The sequence below is a fragment of the Alosa pseudoharengus genome, unplaced genomic scaffold (assembly GCF_046254945.1).
Source record: "Alosa pseudoharengus isolate Yale_2024_CS ecotype anadromous, Long Island Sound unplaced genomic scaffold, YU_APseudo_1.1 YU_APseudo_1.1_scf_5, whole genome shotgun sequence".
Classification (NCBI taxonomy): domain Eukaryota; kingdom Metazoa; phylum Chordata; class Actinopteri; order Clupeiformes; family Clupeidae; genus Alosa; species Alosa pseudoharengus.
The window spans coordinates 36633775-36657707 of NW_027468837.1; the positions used below are offsets into that span (position 1 = coordinate 36633775).

The window sequence follows — 23933 nt, forward strand, 5'->3', positions numbered from 1 at the left end:
ACATCACGGCAAGCTGAAAGAAAACAAATAGTTACTGGTGTGTGTGCGAGGAGGAGTGACGAAGTTGAGTTTACGGAGAAGTCTCAAAAGCAATCGCTTCGCTCAACGGTATTAATGTAAATATTCGTGGACTGATTAAATCGCTAGTGACAGTAAGGGCTACAATATCCACTGTCATAGTCGCGCATTTTCCCGATCCTGTGCTCAACTTCGTACTTTCTGACCTTCAGCGGGTAAGTGATACAGCCCACTAGCCTTCTGCCTCTGTGTCCAAATAAGTCGGGCCCGTTTAGTGTGAACACTGGAATTACCTTTGGCAGCAACTGGAACTTTGTGTCTCGGCTTTTATAAAAGTCACTTTATGTGTCTGTCTTGGCTGTTGTGTGGGGAAAGAAAAAGGCGTGAACCTGACTTGTAAATCGCAGAAATGTGTTGCATTCATGAAGAAGTGTCTGACAGACTGTGAAACGGGCTTATTAAAAGCAATTAAAACAGTTATCCTTTATTGTCTTTATCCAAATGTGTTTGTAGTTTTTAGCGTGCTATTTTGTGTTGCCTAACTTTTTTAAAAGTAAATGCAATGACCGTTTGTTTTTTGTCTCATGCATTTTTGCATGATTTGTGGTGCATTGATGGTTCATGTCACTCCATTTTGGTCGAATGCAACCTTATTACGATGTTGACTGCATCGGTTTAGGGTTAGCCCATGAGTTTGCAGAAGAGGCGGCCTAGGCCACTTCACTAATGATAGCTACATGAGCTCAAGATATGTGGCTATGTTTAAACAAGGTGTCTGATAGCCCTTATGTAACGTGAACTTTGCTGGAAAGCTCAGGACAGGGAGCAACTAGAACCATTGGTGCCGTTAGATTGACCAATGGCCGTGCAGTTACCCCCTTTATACGGCGAGAGCGTCCCTATTTACACACAAGATATATTTAGAGCAGATCGGTTATTTTTAACGTGACTCAACATGGCCGTTGAAATGACTTCATTGCCGCTCTAAGCGCTGTCCCGGTCCTAGCTGCGCGCGTCCGTGTGGCCGTTGCTGTGCTGTCGGTGCGCCTCCGCGTGCCGCGCATACAGACTGTCAAAGTAATCTCCGTCCGCACTCCAACATCTGCTCTCTCTATGAACAGAACAGAATGACCGTCAAAATACAATCATTTAAACCGCTTTCATCTGCCTGCATCGTTTCTCTGTACGTGCGTCAGCGCGCTGCACATTGTGGAGATGGTAAACTAGTTTTGAAAGTTATACCCTCGGCTGGATATTTTCACGGAGCTTTCCCGGTTGTTGTATTTGCTATCAGCAATTATGACCGTTTCATTTTGTGCTACAGTGCCAGGCTACAACCTTTCCGTTGTCAGAGACCTTTTTATTATATTAGCTGAAAGGTCCAGGGTTCTGCGTCCAGGAGCACCATTATAGGTCCTCGTGGACCAGATAGTGCCGGTTAACCTGCCACTAGTCTATTTAATCAGACAGACAATGATGGGTCAAAGGTGACTTTGGGTCAATATCCCTGGTGACCTGGCCAGGTAGATGGCCCCCAACATGAAAAGGCTCTCTGCACAAAACAAAACAAATCTAGGTAATTTGGGTCTTGTTTATGAATTAGTGCTGTTGTTTCTGCTGCTGCTGTGATATATCAACTGTAAAGTTGTGTTGTAGTGAGTGGGACAGTCCGTAGTAGTAGTGTTTCTAATATCCAATGGCAGTAGTGTGTAGTAGGGTTTTGTTGTGATGCTAAACAGTGCCCCTGTGTCCGGCTAGCAACCTGCACGCATGGAGAGCAGTGCAGCCCAGTAGGCTGTCATGCTAGCGTCTCCATTTTACACAGGGGCTGTCCTTCCTTTCCCCCGAGCTAGAAATGCCAGAAGCTTCGCAGTCGGTGCAGGAAAATCAAGTTTACTGGGAGCAGTGCGACGATTAGCTGGTGTGGAAGGACGGCTTTATCTCCGCGCCTTATACTGATGCTCTGATAAGCCCAGTGTCTGCGCTCTGCCTGTGTGTGTGTGTGTGTGTGTGTGAGAGTGTGAGTTCGCCAGGAGTTCAGGCTTCACCTAGCACAGCAGAAAGCAGAAATGACAGGGTTTTCATGTTTGTTTTGATATGATTCAGGGACAGATATCCATATATAAGTACTGTAACACACACACACACAAGCACACCTGTCATCGGCAGAAAGTAATGTTAGATAATTATTCATTAATAACTATGTTATATTATGTTAGTTGACCTGAAACCCTATTGATGTTAACTCACAGAGACTGGTCTCGTTAGAGGCTGACTGAGCATTTCTGCCTATATGGCTGTTGTTGCAGGTTCTACTAAACTTTAAAAACTTCCTGTTGTATTTATTTATTGTTGTTGGTTCTACTAAACTTTAAAAACTCCCTGCTGTACTTCTTGTTGTTGCTGGTTCTACTAAACTTTAAAAACTCCCTGGTGCTGTGGGATCCTTTCACTTTCCCTCATCATGAGTCAGATGAAGATGTTTTCAGAAGTGTGTATTTAGTCATATTATGTTACTCTGAAAGGTCAGAGGTCAGAGGTCGTGGAGGTTGCCATAGTTACTTAGAAGGATCATGGGTCATGCTGTCATGTAAAGTACATTTTCTCCTGTCTTCTCTTCCATCTCTCTCTCTCTCTCCTTCCCTAAAAAGTGCTAAGGTAGTGCTTTATCCATTGCTGTGTGTGTGTGTGTGTGTGTGTGTGTGTGTGTGTGTGTGTGTGTGTGTGTGTGTGTGTGTGTGTGTGTGTGAGTGTGAGTGAGCCGCTTTTCTGTAAATGTGCAACCTGATCGGGTGACTCGTCTGTGACAGAACAGAGAGTGAGGGAAAGAAAGAGAGAGGGAAGGTGAGGGAAAGGGAGAGAGAGTTTTTGAGAGAGAGAAAGAAAGAGGGAGAAAGTGAGGGAGAGAGAAAGGTGAGAATGAGAGAGGGAGATAGAGAGAAAGAGTTATTGAGAGAGAGGTGAGAGTGAGAGAGGGAGAAAGAAAGAGTGAGAGGGAGAAAGAGAGAGAGTTATTGAGAGAGAGGGGGAGAAAGAGTGAGAGGGAGAAAGAGAGAGAGAAAGGGGAGAGTGAGGGACTCAGACCCCAGGCGATGGAGCATGCAGGGAGCAGTGAGAGAGAGTTATTGAGAGAGAGAGGGAGAAAGAGTGAGAGGCAGAAAGAGAGAGAGAAAGGGGAGAGTGAGGGACGAGGGAGCATGCAGGGAGCAGTGGGGCGTTAAATGCAACAGCTGTCCTCAAGAATGAGAATCAAACACACATACACACACACACACACAAACACACACACACTCGCTCTATATCTTCAGAGGCTCCAGAAGACACCACGGATTCTTCTCCTTCCTCTTTGTCTTCTTCTTCCTCATCTTCAGCTGGTAATCATTGTCTTGATGTTGATTTACCATTCATAAGTCTATACTGTCTAGCTGTCTTCCCACTGACTTACTTAGCTGGCGTGTGGTCCTGTGGCCTCTGTCCCTCTGGAGGTCAGGAAGTCAGGCCTACTCTCCAATGAGTTTTACATTCTTACAGTAGTGTAAATATCATACATGAAACCAAATTGAAACTGAAGATATATGGACAAAATGTAAAAATATGAAACACGTGTATCTGCAGAATACTAATAGCATAAACACGAAGTGCCAGATATAAGTGTCCCCCCCCCCCCCCGTCATGCAGGGAAACCGGTCTTACCTGTTCCAATGCACATGCTGTGTGGTGGCATCCTGTTTGGCCTGCAGTACAGGGTCAGTCTTGTTTAGCTTGAGATCCTGTGTAGAAGAGGCCATGGTTCGAATTGGGGGGGGTCCGACCCCCAAACTTCCGACTTGGACCCTCCCAAAAGGGATGAAATTAATAGTTTGGGGGGTACTGAAAAAAATGAAATAACATTTAATGTTATCCAATATTGCATGTAATTAAATGCAGTATTACCATCACATACCAACAATTCAGGATATAATCTAATGAAATACGATTTTCAAACCCTCACCCCCATTGGGCTGTACCATTTACGTTCAGATTGTGTTCTTTGCTATGATATAATACTGACGAATTAAAACAAATGCACAGTGTAGGCTGCAAAAGCCTGATATATGAATGGGTTAACAAGCGGTGGCAATACATTTGTCTTATATTTCACTGCCTTTGTAACATAGTGATAGCCAACCTTTGAAAAACATTGAGTAGCAAGATCGCTATGGTTTAACCGGAGGCCTCCCTTCCACTTGAAACGCTACGTGAACATATAATAAGTCATTTGGACCTGAAATGTCTTTCCTCGCTGGCATTATTAGAGATCAGCCTGTCATAAAAGCCTACTGTAGTTGTAAGTTGTAAGTGGTGCTATGCCCAGACCCAGCTCTTTAGAGAACATCTCCTCTCATAGCACCACTTACAACAAGTCTTGCTGTTCCCAGCACTTACTAACCGTCTTAAACTGACACGTAACTGTTAAAAACATCACTCACTGATGCACTTATTCTTACTGTACTCTACCGTTTTTAAATTGCCCTAAAATTGTTGAGAATTGCTTTAAAACTTGTTTACCATGTTGTACAGTTGCTTTGGTTAAAAAAGCGTCAGTCAAATGTAATGTAATGTAATGTAATGTAATAAAAGCGTATTGCTGCACAAATGTTTTGTGATATAACACCAGGCGCACAATGCACTAGGCTACATTATATGAAATCATTTTTTTTATTTGCTTGATGTTTGGTAGGCTAGGTGAACTTGGCTATTAAACGGGACTTTGCTAGGTGAACTTGACTATTAAACGGGAGACTTTCTGTAGCCCATCTGTAAACAATTCTGGGTCTTAAATTTAAGTCGCATGTTTGCCAATTCTGTGCTATTGGTCTGTATGCATATCCATGTTTGCATTGCACTGCTATATCAAAAATTATTTTTAGACTGTTGCGCGCAATTTTACGCACGGGATGCACCTTGAAACAGTGTTTACCCCTGCCCAAATTCAACCCTTGCCATAACGTGTAGGGTGCATTGTGCTTGCTAGATTAGTTTCTTTTAACTTGTCGGCCAGCCAGCCACGATCATATGACCTTTATTTCGAAGGAAAATTGACTGTGAACCACAAGTGTGAAATCATGTATGTGAGCCTATATAAAATGGAGAATGATGTCACCAATCAAAATAGCTGTACCCCCCAAAGCTCACGGTATAATAGATCTGGTGGAGATCTGGTAGAAGAGAAGCATCCCTCCTCTCATTTAGCCTGAGATCTGGTGGAGATCTGGTAGAAGAGAAGCATCCCTCCTCTCATTTAGCCTGAGATCTGGTGGAGATCTGGTAGAAGAAAAGCATCCCTTCTCTCATTTAACTGGAGATCTGGTGGAAGAGAAGCATCCTTCGTCTCATTCAGCCTGAGATGTGGTGGAGATCTGGAGGTGAAGAAGCCTCCTGGTGGTGGAGATGTGGCAGTGCAATGGGCTGAGTGTAAGCAAAGTCCTTTTAGGCAAGTCCCTCCACTCGGTGGCCATATTGCAACTTTTTGGGCACTCACAACACCAACCAAGCAAGGCTTCACAACACCAACCTTGCTCCAGCGGCCAGTTCACAACACATGATTGGCACGATTTCTTAACAACACACCATATGATTGGCTCAATGTATTCACATGTCAATGTTTTGACGAAGAAGGGATGGGATATGTGTAGACAACGGCCATATTGGCGTTACACAAACTAGCCCCATGCATTTCTATGGAGGATTTTTTGAGTGCTGCGTCTCCTCATTAGAAAGTATCTGGTGTAAGAGCAGAGCTGATGCACTCTGGGTAAACACACAGCCCCAGGAGGTCAGGTCAGAGGTCATGACCCATTGGTGACCGACTCAGCTGTGCATTTGGGCTGTGTTGTCCCCAGGCTTTGTTCTGATCCACCACTGGACCACTGGTAAATAATAGGCGGCTATTTTGAACCCTCTCTTCTCAGTGACGTTGGTTGCAGTGTAAACTGCTCTGACCTTTGAGCCAGTAGCACCTTCCAGAGAGATCTGGGGGACCCTGTCAGTGATGCTGTATAGACCTCTGAAGTTTGCCTACAAAAAAGCTTTTTTTTTTTTATGGGAAAATAACGTGGGGATTTTGAATTATCACACCTGGGGACGAAAAAATCGGAAAATGCAACGTTTTGCTCTACACAGTTTTGTCCTCTGCCTTCAAGTGGATACTGTGATCACTGGTAGGTGAAGACGGCACACTTTGATCTTTGCTACCCCAGAGCTAACTTACAATGCAACTTGCCATAGGTTGCTAGCTTCAATTAACACCCGGATCTCCTTATATGTACCCTGGAAATCCAGAGTCCTCACAAGAGCACAATGGAATTGTCTCTGCGAGACACTCTGGCAATGAGCAATGATGCACGTTATTTTTACCCCAAATTCCGCGGAACCAGCTAAACTGATGAAGACAGCGCTGCAACGTTGGAGGACAGTACACATTGGTCGTAGTGTTATCCGATTGCGTCAAAGTCCGAAATCATTCAGAGTAAACATGGTCTAGTGTTATCCAATTGCGTACAGTGAGATTTTTAAATGCATGCTTGTTAAGTATAAGTATATATACTCTTTTGATCCCGTGAGGGAAATTTGCCTCCCCTCGAGTTGGGCCATTACATTGTTCGTGGCCAGACCCTTAATCTTTCTAGATTACCAGGGTCTGGATTTTCCAGGCTACCTTATATGGGCAAATATGGCAGCTTTGGTTCCTTTTTGTAGGCAAACCTGTGATGGCATCCCGTGACGTCATGATTAGGGGCTCAGTCACCACCACCAGAGGGCAACCAACAGGGCTCGCTAGGTCCTTTTGCACACCAGAGGGCAACCAACAGGGCTCGCTAGGTCCTTTTGCACACCAGAGGGCAACCAACAGGGCTCGCTAGGTCCTTTTGCATACAGGAGGCTGGACCGCAGGGCTCGCTAGGTCCTTTTGGATACAGGATGCTGGACCGCAGGGCTCGCTAGGTCCTTTTGCATACAGGAGGCTGGACAACAGGGCTCGCTAGGTCCTTTTGGACACAGGAGGCTGGACAACAGGGCTCGCTAGGTCCTTTTGGATACAGGAGGCTGGACCGCAGGGCTCGCTAGGTCCTTTTGCATACAGGAGGCTGGACTTCAGTGACCGTTATCATACGCCATATTTGACTGTCCTGAACGGGAACATGACCTGTGCCTTATTGGGCTCAATCAGACTGTGTTTCTTCTCTCTAACCATCTAGTATTAGTATAAGTATATTACTCTTTTGATCCCGTGAGGGAAATTTGGTCTCTGCATTTATCCCAATCTGTGAATTAGTGAAACACACTCAGCACACAGTGAACACACAGTGAGGTGAAGCACACACTAATCCCGGCGCAGTGAGCTGCCTGCAACAACAGCGGCGCTCGGGGAGCAGTGAGGGGTTAGTTGCCTTGCTCAAGGGCACTTCAGCCGTGCCTACTGGTCGGGGTTCGCACCGGCAACCCTCCGGTTACAAGTCCAATGCGCTAACCAGTAGACCACGCCGTTTAAGAGAGTCAGAATTGAAACACAACTGAAGAACCCCCCCCCCCCTTCGATTGGATGCGCCACCTCTCGTTAATTCACTGATGAAGGCATAGTTTATGATTGATAGATGCTTCCGCCATCCACCTTTCTCTCTCCCTCTCCCTCTCTCTCTCTTTCTCTCTGGTGAAGTGGTGATGACATCTGGGAAATTCAACTCTACTTCCCTCTGCCTTTTTCCACCACAGTTCCTCTCTCTCAGAGTAGCTCTCTCTCTCTCTCTCTCTCTCTCTCTCTCTCTCTCTCTCTGGTGTAGCCATCAGGAAGCAGCTGTGCTGTGCTGTAGGGTGTTGGTGTGGTAACTTCACGGCGGTGTGACTGCATGGGCGCCATCAGGGTTTGGTGGCCTTTAGGAGAAGTGGCATCACCATGCAGCTCCTTCCTCTCCAGGGCTGAGCATCCTTCCTCTTTCTACTGGTGCTCTGATTTTCACACACACACACTAAACACACACACACACACACACACACACACACATGCTCACACATGCTCACACTTACAAAGCGCAGTACATTCACAGGGAGGGTAGGATCTGTAATATGTTGGAGGAAGAGGAGGGGAGGATGCATCCTCTGTAGTGTGCTGGAGGAAGAGGATGGGAGTATGCATCCTCTGTAGTATGTTGGAGGGAGAGGAGGGGAGTATGCATCCTCTCTAGTATGCTGGAGGAAGGGGGGGTGCATCCTCGATAGTGTGCTGGAGGGAGAGGAGGGGAGAATGCATCCTCTCTAGTATGCTGGAGGAAGGGGGGGTGCATCCTCGATAGTGTGCTGGAGGGAGAGGAGGGGAGGATGCATCCTCTGTAGTATGCTGGAGGGAGAGGAGGGGAGTATGCATCCTCTGTAGTGTGCTGAAGGGAGAGGAGGGGAGGATGCATCCTCTGTAGTGTGCTGGAGGGAGAGGAGGGGAGTATGCATCCTCTGTAGTGTGCTGAAGGGAGAGGAGGGGAGGATGCATCCTCTGTAGTGTGCTGGAGGGAGAGGAGGGGAGTATGCATCCTCTCTAGTATGCTGGAGGAGGGGAGGATGCATCCTCTGTAGTGTGCATGAGGCTTAGTGTTGGCGCTCAGTGCTGATATCTTATTTTAAGCCTTAACAATCACCATAATCCCTCTCAGCAGCATCGCTCACATCTTACACACCCCAGATACTTCAATTAGATAATGATGATGATTTACAGGCCCGTTAGACACGAGCAGCTGGCAGAGGGCTGGACAGTGGACCATATGAGTGTGTTGACTGGTATTTAGCAGACGCTTCTATCCAAAGCGACGCAGGCTCGCAACGTCAAGTTTGGGACTCAATGGCGCGCCATCCTAGCCTGACGAGCCAGACCCACATTAAAATGGGTCTGGCTCGTCAGGCTAAAATCACTGTTCGCAGCGCTCAGTCCGAGGGGCGGGATAATCGGTTGTCTTTCAAATTCCCTCTGCACGCAATAGGACAGCGATATGAGCCCTATGCGTTTTCCCACCAGCGGAGCTAGTTGGCTAGTTCAAACTTTTGCCAACTTAAAAAAAGCTTAACTCGTGTCACACTGTTCGCCAACAGCAACATCCATCTTCTTTGTTTTCAAGTAGCAGGGAATTCAAGCCAAACCGTTGCAACTCTGCCATCAATCATTATGTTAAGCCCGCCTAACAACTCTATACACGATTTGATTGGCCTGATAGAAGTTTAATTTTTCGAGCTCACAAGCCAACGGAGAGTTGCTAGACTAGCCCGCCACTAGGGTGCGTCTAGATTTCTAGGCTAGGGCCATTAGATTGCTACGCGGTGTCGTTATCACCGCTCCGCCATGTTGGTGTGTGAGTGTGTGTATGAGCGTGAAACTTTCATGCAGTGTTCTGTATGCAACCCATGCTTACTCGCTTAGTGCATGAATTTCAACAGGATAGTGTCGTCTCAAATAGCAGGATAGTGTCGTCTCAAATCGCAGGATAGTGTCGTCTCAAATCGCAGGATAGTGTCGTCTTAAATCGCAGTTCTCTGCACTTCACATACACAATGTTTAAACATAATGTTACTCGTGTCCTCTATTTGACAGCGGCATAGTCATACTTAACAGTTCACAGTTTAACAGTTAAATATTATAACGTGCTCGTATATCTGCAAGGTGTGTTTTCCACCACGGTTGTTTGGGGGGGGTGTAGTTTCTAAGTAGGCATTGTGTTTGGGAGGTGTATTTTTTCAGGAGGCGTTGTATATAGGAAATGTAGTTTTTATGAGTAGGCGTTGTGTTTGGGAAGTGTAGTTTTTGAGTAGGCATTGTGTTTGAGAGGTTAGTTTCTGAGTAGGCGTTGTGTTTGGGAGGTGTAGTTTCTGAGTTGGCGTTGTGTTTGGGGAGGTGTAGTTTATGGGCTTTGTGTATGGGATTTTTTTTTTTTTTTTATGAGTAGGCGTTGTGTATGGGAAATGTAGTTTTTTTTGAGTAGGCATTGTGTATGGGAAATGTAGTTTTTTATGAGTAGGCGTTGTGTATGGGAAATGTAGTTTTGTATGAGTAGGCGTTGTGTATTGGAAGTGTTTACTCCAAAGCCTCACCCTGTTCAACCCTCACAGCTAAACATGGTCACTGCTGCTGCCACTGCCACTGCATACCATTGACTAACTTCCCAAAGCATCTCATCCTCGTGTCCTCTCTCTCTCTCTCTCTCTCTCTCTCTCTCTTTCTCTCTCTCTCTCTCTCTCACTGTCTCTCTCTCTCCCTCTGCTCTCAAGCCCCCACCTCTTCCTGTCTCTCTCCTTTCCTCTCTCCCTCTTTCTTTTACCCTATCTATCCCCCCTCTTTCTTTCTCTCTCTCTCTCTCTTTCTCTCTCTCTCTCTGTCTCTGAGTCTCTCTCACACATGCCAGCTAGGTCAAAGGCTGGCATACTTGTCATACCGCTGAGAGAGAACGGCACCGGTGCAGCCCCCTTTCGTGTGTGTGTGTGCAGGGGAGAGGCGGCGAGGGAGGTGGAATTCTCACTAAAAGCCTGCGGAATCCTGGCCCCTACGTCAGCACTGGTGTGCGGGGGGCAGGAGGCGCTCGGGGGGGACAGGGGGGGCATGTCGCCGGCCAACAGATCAGCTGATCGTGTCACGGATGCAGCATAGAACTGGCCCAGAACTGCAACCAATCTGGCAACCACAGGCTGTATACTGTATGACTGGCACAGACCTGTCGCAGAATAGGGGCACATGTCGCAGAACTGGGGATCAGAATTGAAGCACATTTGGCAACCACAGACTGATAATACCTGCCAGGGGTCTGAAATGGAGAACTGAAGCATTGATGGCACTGCCAGCTGATAACGGCATGGGCATGGGTGCTGCCCACTGATAACAGCATGGGCATAGCCATTTGGCATGGGCATAGCCTGGGTTTGCATCAGAACCTTTTCTCCTGTCCTGTTGAAGACTGAAGTGAGGAGGCTTGCAGCAGGTCCTCTCTGCTCCACGTCCTGAGACTTTATTAATGTCATTTGATCTCTGCGCCTCCTCAGGGAGTGGACCAACGTGTGTGTGTGTGTGTGTGTGTGTGTGTGTGTGTGTGTGCGTGTGTGCGTGCGTGCGTGCGTGCGTGCGTGCGTGCGTGCGTGCGTGCGTGCGTGTGCGTGTGTGTGTGTGTGGACCAACAACCTGAGCCAGAGCTGCAGAGCTGAGCTCAGTTACTAGGTGCACAAAGCACAAGTCAGTCAACGTCTGTGTGTTTTATAAGTTGTGCTTATTTAGTGAGGTTATTGTACAGAAGTGTGTGTCTATGTGTGGGTGTGGGTGTTATAAGCTGTGCTTATTTAGTAAGTTTAGAGTGCAGAAGTGTGTGTGTGTTTGCCTTATGAGCTATACTTATTTACTAAATGCACAGTGCAAAAAAGTGTGTGTCTGGGAATTGACATGAGAGAAATACTTTTTGTGTATGTAACTGCTCTGCCTGAATTGTCCTGTGTGTGTGTGTGTGTGTGTGTGTGTGAGAGAGAGAGAGTGTGTGTGTGTCTCTCTCTCTACACACTGTGGGCCTTTTGTCACGAGCACAAGAAGCTAGCCTCCCCCAGCCCTGCCACGCCATTGGTCAGCACTCACGCAGCTGCTGGGGCCAATGAGAGCGGAGCAGGCCAGGCCAGCGCTGGCGGGGTGTGGGGCGGGGCGTGGGGCGGGGCGGCGGTGGACAGAAATAATACTGTATACGCATTGTTGTCTCAATTTAGTTTATTAAGACCGCTCCAGTGTGCACTGCCCACAACAGTCCCTTTGTCCCCAACGCCGATGAATGTCAGGCCTATGACGCTCGCACTGTTCTCCCTCTCCAGCCAATCAGCTCGCACTGTTGGCTCCCTCTCCAGCCAATCAGCTTGCACTGTTCTCCCTCTCCAGCCAATCAGCTTTCACCCTGCTCTGACGTTAAATGTCAGAGGTCAGCAGTGGAGCCTACGGCCTGTGTGACTGTGTGTGTGTGAGAGAGAGGGCCTTGTGTGTCTTTGTGACTGTGTGTGTGTGTGAGAGAGAGTGCCTTGTGTGTCTGTGTGACTGTGTGTTTGTGTGTGTGTGAGAGAGAGAGAGTGCCTTGTTTGTTTTCTTTATTCATACATGCTGACAACTATGCACGCGGGTCTTGGTGTGTGTTCACCTTCATATATTTGTGAGTGGGTGTGTGTGTAGTTATATTAGTGTATGATTATGTACTGTGTGTGTGTGTGTGTGTGTGTGTGTGTGTGTGTGTGTGTGTGTGTGTGTGAATGTGTGCGCTCAGCAGCATAAGAATGGCATCACTGTCGGCAGCTCTCTGTGTAGTTGGAACAAAAGGAGCAAAACAAAACTCAATCTATAGCATCAGATCACAAAGCCCTGAGCAGAGCCACAGCAGAACTAGCCAATAGGATGCAGAGTCACAACAGAACTAGCCAATAGGATGCAGAGTCACAACAGAACCAGCCAATAGGATGCAGAGCCACAGCAGAACTAGCCAATAGGATGCAGAGTCACAACAGAACCAGCCAATAGGATGCAGAGTCACAACAGAACCAGCCAATAGGATGCAGAGTCATAACAGAATCAGCCAATAGGATGCAGAGCCACAGCAGAACCAGCCAATAGGATGCAGAGCCACAGCAGAACCAGCCAATAGGATGCAGAGGCACAGCAGAACCAGCCAATATGACGCAGAGTAGAGACTCAGGACCAGCCAATAGGAGGCAGAGCAGAGGGAGAGAGAGAGTGCTCCTCACACATGGGCCTGGCGTCACCTCAGGCCGCACACACAAACAGAGAGCTTGGAGGTGCTGTGTGCTAAGGGAGGTTCCTTGAGGTACAGTGTGCTCCTAAAGAGAGTTGGGAGGTGCTGTGTGCTAAGGGAGGTTCCTTGAGGTACAGTGTGCTCCTAAAGAGAGTTGGGAGGTGCTGTGTGCTAAGGGAGGTTCCTTGAGGTACAGTGTGCTCCTAAAGAGAGTTGGGAGGTGCTGTGTGCTAAGGGAGGTTCCTTGAGGTACAGTGTGCTCCTAAAGAGAGTTGGGAGGTGCTGTGTGCTAAGGGAGGTTCCTTGAGGTACAGTGTGCTCCTACAGAGAGTTGGGAGGTGCTGTGTGCTAAGGGAGGTTCCTTGAGGTACAGTGTGCTCCTACAGAGAGCTGGGAGGTGCTCAGGGGGGTGCTGTGTGCTCCTACACATAATGAGTTGTGTGTGTGTGTGTGTGTTACGCCCGTGCCCTTTTGCTCTAGCCCTGTGAACCCTAGCTGCTGGAGAGTTCTGGATGGCCCTGCCCTGACTGATCTATCCGGGGCAGTCCATCCTCCGATTACATGTCTGGGGGCAGATTTATTACTGCTGTTCTGTCGCTGCCAGGAGATCAAATCCATTGCAGCTCTTCAGTTCAGGAAGTAGGACGCTTCGCTGAGTCATTGTTATTTTATACCTGAAGAGTGTTGTTTTTGTCATTGATGTTTCACACCTGATAAGTGTTGTCTTTGTCATTGCTGAATTGCCCCTGGAGAGTGTTGTTTTTCTCATTGCTGTTTTACACTTGAGGAGTGTTGTTTTTCTCATTGCTGTTTTACACTTGAGGAGTGTTGTTTTTCTCATTGCTGTTTTACACTTGAGGAGTGTTGTTTTTCTCATTGCTGTGTTATTGCTGGGCTTCCCCTGTAGTCAGGGGTCATTGCTGCGCCTCGGGCCGAGACAGGGAAAAATGCGGTCAGTCACAGAGTTCTCCTCTCTTGCCTAACAGCTCAGCTTTTTCCGCCGATGAGAACCGTTTCCCTAAAGGCCAGCCCTGGTGGGCCTTGTGTAATAACACCAGTGACTCCGTTACCTCCTCAGCAGTGGCACGCCAGCTGTACCTGTGTGTGTGTGTGTGTGTGTGTGTATCCCTGACACTATTTCTTCCAAACTACTGACATCAGAAGAACATCAGAATATGCATCCAGGGGTCCAGACTAACATTTTGCATTGGTTGCACTGGTGCGCCTAACTTTTTTATTTAGGTGCACCAGCACAAAATTTAGGTGCACCCAAATTTTTCATCGCGGCACCTTTAACGTCACAATTTCAAGGTCCCCTTTTTATTGCTCTCCATATACATTCCATGTCTGAGCTGTTGTCAGAGCATGGACCAGGAATGACAGTATTCATTTGATTTGGAGCCTCCACCACTTTGACGACATCAGTAATATTGAATGCTGTGATCATTCACATCAGTGGCGATCCTAGTCTCTGCTCGACCCTCCACACACACATGGAAAATGATGGCTTGTCATATGTTTCTATTTCATATTTTGGAATTTATAAACATTATATATTTTGTTAATAATGTATAGTATTGTATGATCTGCATAATTACTAAAAGCTAAAAATATTTAGTAATTTAAATACTTCATATTGATTTTTTTCAACTATTACAGTTGTCTTCAATGTTATTATAGTGGTGGTGTGTAGGTCTAATTGAGTGCCTGTCACTTTAAAAAGAACGTCAAAGTAATTAGCTTTCATTATCATGGTTTTAGGCTAGAGGAAAATAGTCGCACATCGTCCAAGGATATATGGATGCAATTCATTATGTTTTCTATGTCATTTGATAAAATAAATGTTCGAAAAACTAACAAGTCAAAGAAAATATTTATGGGATCATAAAAGACATAGTCATAGTCAAGTTTATTTATATAGCACAATTTAAAACAATCTGTGGTTGACCAAAGTGCTCAAAAAAAAAAAAAAACAGATAAATAAATAGTTAATATAAGACAAAATGAATCAAGACACACACAAAAAAAAACAGGAAACTAAAACTAAAATAATATGTACATATATATAGCCTATAATTAAATTCCACAATTCATTTAAAAGCCATTAATAGCATATGTAGATCTAATGTGAAAAGGGAGGTTGTTCCACAACTTGGGCCCAGCTACTGAAAAAGCACGGTCACCTTTATTTTTTAGACGACTCTGAGGTACTGAGAGCAGTAGTTTATCTGATGACCTCAGAGTTCTGGGAGGGCAGTGAAAGTGTACAAGCTCACTTAGGTATTGGGGAGCTTGTCCATTTAAAGCTTTAAAGACAAAAAGAAGAATTTTGTAATCTACTCTAAATTTAACTGGTAGCCATTACAGAGATTTCAAAACTGGAGAAATATGTTGTGTCTTTTTAGACTTGGTGAGCAGCCTTGCAGCTGCATTTTGCACCATCTGAAGTCGGGATAGAGTGGACTGAGTGACACCAAAATAAAGGGAGTTACAGTAGTCCAGACGGGATGAAATAAAGGCATGGATCAATATCTCAAAGTCTTTGAAAGAAAGCATAGTTTTGGCTTTACTTAAGATTCTAAGGTGGTAAAAAGATGACTTGACAACAGTTAATTTGTTTCTCAATTTTAAAATCAGGGTCAAGTAGAAAGCCAAGATTTCTTGCATAAGGTTTTACAAATCTGGCAAAAGACCCTAGTTCACTAATTGCATTATTTGCCGCTTCATGTGAACCAAAAAATAGAATTTCTGTTTTGGATTCATTCATTTTTTAAAAAATGGGTCGACATCCATTGTTTAATCTCTTTTAGGCAATTAAGCAATGGGTTTAGAGCACCAGAGGAACCACATTTAAATGGGAGATACAGTTGTGTATCATCCGCATAGCAATGATAGGATATACCGTGCTTTTTCATAATTTGACTGAGTGGCAACATGTACATGTGAGAATAAAATACAACTAAGCACTGATCCCTGTCGAACACCATAAGATAAGGGGGCAGATGAAGATGAAGTATCATTGAAAGAAACTGAAAAGGTTCTTCCCTCTAAGAAGGAGGCAAACCATTTCAGTGCAGTTCCTGAAATTCCAACCTCAACCTTATCTGCCCTCAACCTTATGACATTAGGTGCACCAGTGCGACCCAGGAAAAATTTTAGTCGCACCCTTAACAATTTCGGTCGCATTTGCGACCAAATTGGTCTCTCTCTGGAGCCCTGGCATCCTTCTGCAGACCTTTTCACTGATATTTTTGAAGATTCACAAACATCAGTGTGTGTGTCTGGGTTAGTATGTTCAGATTGTGTGGGCATGTCTGGGGAAATGTGTTTGTGTGTGTGTGTGTGTGTGTGTGGATGTGTGTGTGTGTGTGTGTAGATATGTGGTCATGTATGATCGATCCATATTCAAATGTGATCATAGAGCAGAAATCACGCGCCCACCTTTGCAGTCGTGCTGGAACCTTGTGAGCCCAGAAATCACAGGGTCAGAATGACTCAGGCGCGCTGCACCGCTAGGTTCTGGTGAAACACCGCTCACTTCCTGAAAAGCACCAGAGACTGAGCATCGCTCGCTGTTGTTTTGACTATGTGTGTGCGTGTGCGTGTGCGTGTGCGTGTGTGTGTGTGTGTGTGTGTGTGTGTGTGTGTGTGTAGTGTCTGGGCATGTTTTAATGTCAGCTGATATATGTGTCACCAAACCCCCTTCCAGGAAGACCGATTGGGATTATTTATGTGAAGTTACTGAAGTCATGTTACATGCAGTCATCAAATATGAGTATACTGAAGTCATTTAACACACGGTCATCAAATATGAGTATATACTGAAGTCATTTAACATGCAGTTATCAAATAAGATAAGATCAACTTTATTGTCCCTGTTTACATCTTGGGCTGTAAAGTGCATTCGCTGTGAACAACAATCACATGCATGCAGGACATGATCCTGATACAGGGAGAACATAACCCTTAACATTTGTAAGAGGGCATAAATAGATGAATTGTGTTTTCTTCCTTTCCTATTTTGTGTAGTGAAGCCACTTCGTTTATAAAAAGGATTAAATGGATTACTAAAAATGATATTTCCTTCCTTCACTTGTTTTATTCAGTAGAGCCACCGACGTAGGGAGGAAGGACTGCTTAAAACGGCTGCTCTTACAGCTAAATGATGATGATGATGATGACGTAGGGAGGAAGGACTGCTTAAAACGGTTGCTCTTATAGCTAACGGCCCTAAACCGCTTCCCTGATGGCAGTTAGCTCGTATTTAGTATGAAGAATATGAGTTGGGTTATCAAGAATTTTGTGTGCCTGATTTACCATCACCTTTTCAAAGATGGATTGAAAGATGGATTGGGTTATGAGTTTTTACTAATCTCTCCTATTTAGATTTAAGCTGTACTGTGAGTGAGCCAAACTCAAATATGAGTATACTAAAGTAATTTAACATGCAGTCATCAGACATGAGTATACTAAAATCATCCAGTATTCACCAGACACATTAGTACACTAACAACATATAAAATATAATGAACCCAGTATACTAATACACATTAGTACACTAACAACATATAACATGTATCGGAACTCCCCCTATTACCGTCGGTCCCGTATTTCCGCCGTCTTGCGTGTATGTGTCACTTAATATCCATTTCTATACAAACCAAGACGGCGGATTCCTAACGAAACGCAAGCACCCACACCATAGGTGTATCTAAATTAGCTATGTACCAAAAATTACATTTTACCGTGACTCGAAGAGCTGTAAACAGTGTTATAAGGCTGCGTGTAGCCTACACATCCGCTTGGAGCTCCAGTGGAATTTTAATTTCATGACGAGAATTCTCGGTCTATCGTTCATGTGCCGTTGAAACGGCGTACATAGGCGACCCATCAGGCCAGCACTATTACTCCGAGCGTGGTAAACGAAATCGGATATTTCAGGCAGTAAATGCTCCTGTTAAGAACCAAACCAGATTTTGTTCAAATCTACACACCTATGGCTACTGAAAAATGTAAGGTTCATTTAGCAAATGTTATTTTGAAGTGTTAAAAAACATTGTTGTTTTAGAATTTCGATAGTGTTACGATAATGAACCCAGAGTAGGTGCACAAAGGACATAGGCAGAACTGAGACATTACTACAGTAGAAACACCTGTGTGTGTGTGTGTGTGTGTATGTGTGGGTGTGTGTGTTTGTGTGTGTATATCCACTGATCAGCCTCCACGTCTGTGCAAACACACTAGGTGGAGTGGTGTTTTCTCAGCAAACAGGCGGAGACGCTTAGCTGCACGGAGTTGTAGGTTGTCTGGCGGTGGCGATAGCAGCTCCTCTTCAATCCCCTCTCCTCTTCACATCCAGGATGTGTTGTAACACCTCCACAGCACTAGGGGGCAGCAAATTTCAGCAGCAATTTCCTGAGGATGACATTCCAGGCTGGAATACCATCAAACACTGGAATGCTCTCATTGAGGTTTCTTATAGGACATATATCAGGCCCTTTGTCATGGTCATAAGATCATATTGTGTGTGCGTGGGTGGGTGTGTGTGTGTGTGGCAGAAGATCTTTAAACACTTCAGCAGTGAAAAACCCCAAACTTCTCTTTTCTTTTGGGTTTGTGTTTGCTGTTACGTAGCACATTAAGTGGTTACAGTCAACAGACTCTCAGCTGGGTGAAAACAAAACAAACCTGAGGGGGTAGTCCAGCTGTAATCGCCAGCCGGACCGTTTTCCTGGACGGCCTTGTGTGTCTGTGTGTGTGTGCGTGCGTGCGTGTGTGTGTGTGTGTGTGTGTGTGTGTGTGTGTGTGTGTGTGTGTGTATGTGCATGCGTGCGTGCGTGCACTTACATTTCCCTTTTGGAAAGCATACTCCTCAGAGATGTGTTGATCAGTCAGGGCTGGAGTGTGATGATGTCAGTCCTCTCACACAGAGCAGGCTGAGGAGAAGAGGAGGCTTTGCGGAGAAGCGCTGGGAACCGAAATATTGCTATACAGCAGAATCAATTAGAAAGAACTGGAACCGTGACCCAGAAGCAGAACACACACACACACACACACACACACACACGCACACACACACATGACCCAGAAGCAGAACACAAAACCGAAATAGAACGAATAGATCTTTTCAAAAAATCCAAATTCTTTTTTTTTTATCTTGAATTTGGACTTACATGCTGGAGGAGATTTATGTACTGCAGATGGTTAAAGACCTTTAAGTTTATTTACTCAAGGTGGTTTGTATGATGAAGGAGGGTTGTCTCCTGGATGAGGGACACTCTGACAGGTACTCCAGATGTATAGGGGAGGGTTATGCTGGGATGGCAGGTCTGGAGTGCATGGTGGAGGTGGGGGCAGATCTGGAGTGCGTGGTGGAGTTGGTGTAGGTGGGGGCAGATCTGGAGTGTGTGGTGGAGGTGGGGGCAGATCTGGAGTGGGTGGTGGAGTTGGTGGAGGTGGGGGCAGATCTGGAGTGCGTGGTGGAGGTGGGGGCAGATCTGGAGTGCATGGTGGAAATGGGGGCAGATCTGGAGTGCGTGGGTGAGGGCAGATCTGGAGTGCGTGGCGGGGGCCGATCTGGAGTGCGTGGTGGAGGTGGGGGCAGATCTGGAGTGCGTGGTGGAGGTGGGGGCAGATCTGGAGTGCGTGGCGGGGGCAGGGGCTACTGAAGGCGGCCATGCTGGACTAAAGACACAGTGACAGGGATTCCAGTCAGCCGCGACAAGGGGCATCCTGTTTCTGGACGCTGATTCCAAGACGTTGCAAGCATGAGTCATCACACAGCACACACACTCACTCACACACACACACACACACACACACTGTGAGTGTGTCTGAATGGAAACCCTTGGCAGGAGAATAGTAGAGGGGTCTCCTCTGTCTTGTCTGAGGCCCTCTTGTGTGTGTGTGTGTGTGTGTGTGTGTGTGTGTGTGTGTGCGGTAAGGGTCGAGTCTGATGGCCATCAGGCTCATTTAGGGGAAGTGGAGGCGCAGAGTGGCGAGCGAGCGTCGGAGGGAACAGCAGAATGACTCAGGGCTCTGTGGTGACACTTTTCCTCTGTGTGTGTGTGTGTGTGTGTGTGTGTGTGTGGCAGCGTGGATCATGAGCGACGACACTCCCTATAAGCTCTGCCCTCAACTCTGACAGCTGAATAAGACGGCGAGCTCAGTCCTAACACTGCATGTTTCCTCCAGCATTGCGAACGCGCGCGCCCGTGTGTGTGTGTGTGTGTGTGTGTGTGTGTGTGTGTACCTAACCACGTCTAGCAGCACCAGCCGTACAGTGCGTCCAGTGGATTTGCAACCATGTCGCTGACAGGATATACACTACTGAGAACTACAGAGACACTTCTACAGCCCTGAGGGACGACGCTCTCTCTCGCTTTACGCTCTCTTCTGATTGGTGGATGGTAACCATGATGTGAACAGGTGACACGGAGTTTTGGACACCTTGATTTCATTGGGGACAAGTCTGCTCTTCCTGGGAGTGACCACTGCTTTGGATGTAAGAAGCGACACACACACACACACACACACACACACACACACACACACAAACACACACACACACACACATACACACACAAACAAACACACACACACACACACACACACACACACACACACACACACACACACACACACAGAGCGAGTGGAGCACAGTGATCCCTGTCCTTGTGTTGTGTAAGCAGTGTGCCGTTTATGTAAGTTGTCTTCAGACGCGTGACTGTATGTTCAGTAGGGCTTTGTTAGGAGATGTGTGTGTGTGTGTTTGTGTGTGTGTGCGTGTGCGTGCGAGCAGCTGGATATGATTACTAACAGTAGGAAACTGCTCTCCTGTAACTGCAGCGGTTCCCTTCCCATTGACACACTCAAAAGTATTCTTCCTGTGTGTCTGTGTGTGTGTGTGTGTGTGTGTGTCTGTGTGTGTGTGTATGTCAGAAACTGATGGTTTGCACAGATACACAGATGCTGTGACACCTGCTACTGCAGTTTGTTATCTGTTATTATGAAGCTGTTAGACAGTCAGCCTGTGTGTGTGTGTGTGTGTATGTGTGTGTGTGTATGTCAGACTGGTGTGTGTCTTCAAACTGATGGTTTGCACAGATACACAGATGCTGTGACACCTGCTACTGTGTTAAAGGGCAGCACACATACATACACACACACACACATACACACACACACACACACACTGTTGCACACTTAATGTGAAATTGACAGACTTAATAGACTGTATTCCGAGTGTGCGTTAGTAGTCTGACACGACTGCCAGTCAGCTTAGTATGATGTTCTGAGGCTGACTTTCACTTCCCCTGCAATTGTCTCTCTGTCTCGCTCTCTCTCTCTCTCTCTCTCTCTCTCTCTCAGTCTCTCTCTCTCTCTCGCTAGAGGAAGGTGTGTGTGTGTGACTTGTGAAATCCTCACAGTGGGGAGAATTGAGCCGGGGGGCTTGTGTGTGTGTGCGTGTGTGTTTCCTCTTGTTTGGCGTCATCAGCTGAAGTGCTCTGACGTTAGGGTTGGGCGATGTCGCCTAAATTGGCATTTGACGATGTGTACAGTAAAACATCGTGATGGACGATGATATCGTCGGGGGGGGGGGGGGGGGGGGTTTCGTGTAGTAAACAGCCTATAGGTATGTCTGTACAGAAAGACATTTATAATGTTCTACATAAAAATAAAAAAATGCTATTATATAGGCTATACGGCCTGATGAAAGTGGACAGCTAAGAGAGACATACTGACCAGGCTACCGAAGTTGTGTGGAAGATCTAATCCAAGAAAATTGTTGTGAAAGACGGATAGACAATCAATCTGAACACTTGCGTGTGCACCAACCAGCGGAATATTACACATTGACAGACTTCGCTGGACCCAGCAAAAAAGCTACTTAAGACTACTATCGTGGTCACTCATTTAAAATATTAGTACTATGCAGCATCCCACGTTATCAGGCTACCGTCTATGCTGACTATAAGGGCGGCGGGAAGTGAAAGTAAAGGGCTGCAATCGCGCAGTCCAGGCTATAGGAGGGCGAAGTAAAAACACTTTTACAAATAACGAATCCCGATTACCACTCCGCTGCTGTCTGGGACTTTTGCTAAATGCATGAAATACAAGCCTTACAGTGAAAGACGGATAGACTACCTTCTGATCCTATAATTAACGAAAGATATGGTTTATTTTAACACAGAGAAGAAGGACGAATTTGGCGCTCGCTGTAGCCTCGCAAAAATATTTGAGCGCTAGAATGTCCTAGTCGTAGCCTAACAATAATAAATCTATATTTTCTGCTAAAACATTAGGCTACATATTACGTCCAATGTAGGCTATAGGCCTGCGAGACATGTAGGCTACTAAAGGACAATTAGGCTACACATTCCCGTCACAGTCAGGAATTATTTGAATAAGAGGGTAAGTCTTTTATTTTACAAGACGGTAGACTAATACGTGATAACTGTTTGGCTGACAGCCTTTAAAGTAGGCTCAATTTCATTTTCAGGGAAAGGTTTTTTTATGTTTTAGCCTGTTACAGCAAGAATTAGTGACTGGCATGTGGGGGCGTGGCATCACGATGGTTGCTTTCCATCGATGATATCGTCCATCGGCACAACCCTATCTGATGTTGTTCTCTTCTCTGGTCCTCTTCTCTTGTTTTAAACAGACATTTCTCTTTTTACTTTACGCTGGAGCCACACACACACACACTGCCCATGTTCACCAGTACACCCTCTCTCTCTCTCTCTCTCTCTCTCTCTCTCTCTCTCTCTCACCTGCACACACCCATACACACACACCATAAATTGCTTTGAGTGTGGAAATAGGCCTCTGTAAATAGTGTGTAAATTATTGTTGCACCTGTTGAATTTTTGCTAGGCCTGACTGTGTGTGTGTATGTGTATGTGTGTGTGTGTGTCTGTGTTTCCAGCACCTGTTGGCGTGAAGTCTAGCTCAGTGCAATAATAACACACAGCAATTTCTCTCCTCCAGCCCTCAGTGGTGTGGTTGTCCTGTGTGTGTGTGTGTGTGTAGTAGTAGTAGCAGTAGCACACTCCTACAGCAGTTTCCCTCCTCTAGCGCTCTAGCCCTCGGTGGTGTGGTTGTCCAGTGTGTGCGTGTGCGTGTGTGTGTGTGTGTGTGTGTGTGTGTGTGTGTGTGTGTGTGTGTGTGTTTGTGTGTGTGTGTGTGTGTGTAGTAGCACACTCATTCAGCAGTTTCTCTCCTCTAGCCCTCGGTGGTGTGGTTGTCCAGTGTGTGTGTGTGTGTGTGTGTGTGTGTGTGTGTGTGTGTGTGTGTGTGTGTAGTAACAAACTCCTACAGCAGTTTGTCTCCTCCAGCCCTCAATGGTGTGGTTGTCCATTGTTAGGGGATAATGCTGCTTCTGCTATTAAAACCGCTATCAGTCACACTTCTACCACTCCTGAGTCTCCAGAGTAATGCTAGTAGTAGTAACAACATTACTATTAATAACTGTGTTACTAATAGCCGTAGTGAGTGTCAGTTATAGTAGTACAGATAGTATTATTAAGTAGTATTGATACATTAAGTAGTATTGATACATTAAGTTAGCCTGACAAGGCAGATCCACATCACGATGTTGGGTCTGGGAACATAGCATTGGCAGGGCTGAATATGAGGGGCGGGATAAACAGTTGTCTTTCAAATTCCCTCTGCACGCAATAGGATAGCACTACAACCCATTTGCTGCCGCTAGGGTGCATCTAGATTTCTAGGCTAACATTAAGTAGTATTGATGAACAATTCATTGATATGTGTGCTGCAGTATACAGAACTGCACATATAGTTTTTCATTGAAACTTAAATCATCAAAGTGAAATGGTGCAGGCGGCTAAAGTTCTCTGAGTGAAGGTGTTGTTATAATGGTGACTCCAGAGTGAAGATGTTGTTATAGTGACTCCAGTGTGAAGGTGTTGTTATAATGGTGTTGTTATAATGGTGACTCCAGAGTAAAGCTGTTGTTATAATGGTGACTCCAGATAATGGTGTTGTTATAATGGTGGCTCCAGAGTGAAGGTTTTGTTATAATGGTGTTGTTATAATGGTGACTCCAGATAATGGTGTTGTTATAATGGTGACTCCAGTGAGTGAAGGTGTTGTTATAATGGTGGCTCCAGAGTG

The 23933-nt window shown here is 45.8% G+C and overlaps 1 protein-coding gene across 1 annotated transcript in view; it reads left to right on the forward strand.

Annotated features, from left to right (window-relative positions):
* Positions 1–23933, forward strand: part of tfeb (transcription factor EB) — a 59386-nt gene continuing 35453 nt past the window's right edge. Inside the window, exon 1 of the mRNA XM_076268169.1 lies at positions 1–233. The gene's annotated coding sequence lies outside the window, so the exon portion shown is untranslated. The remainder of the gene's footprint in view (positions 234–23933) is intronic.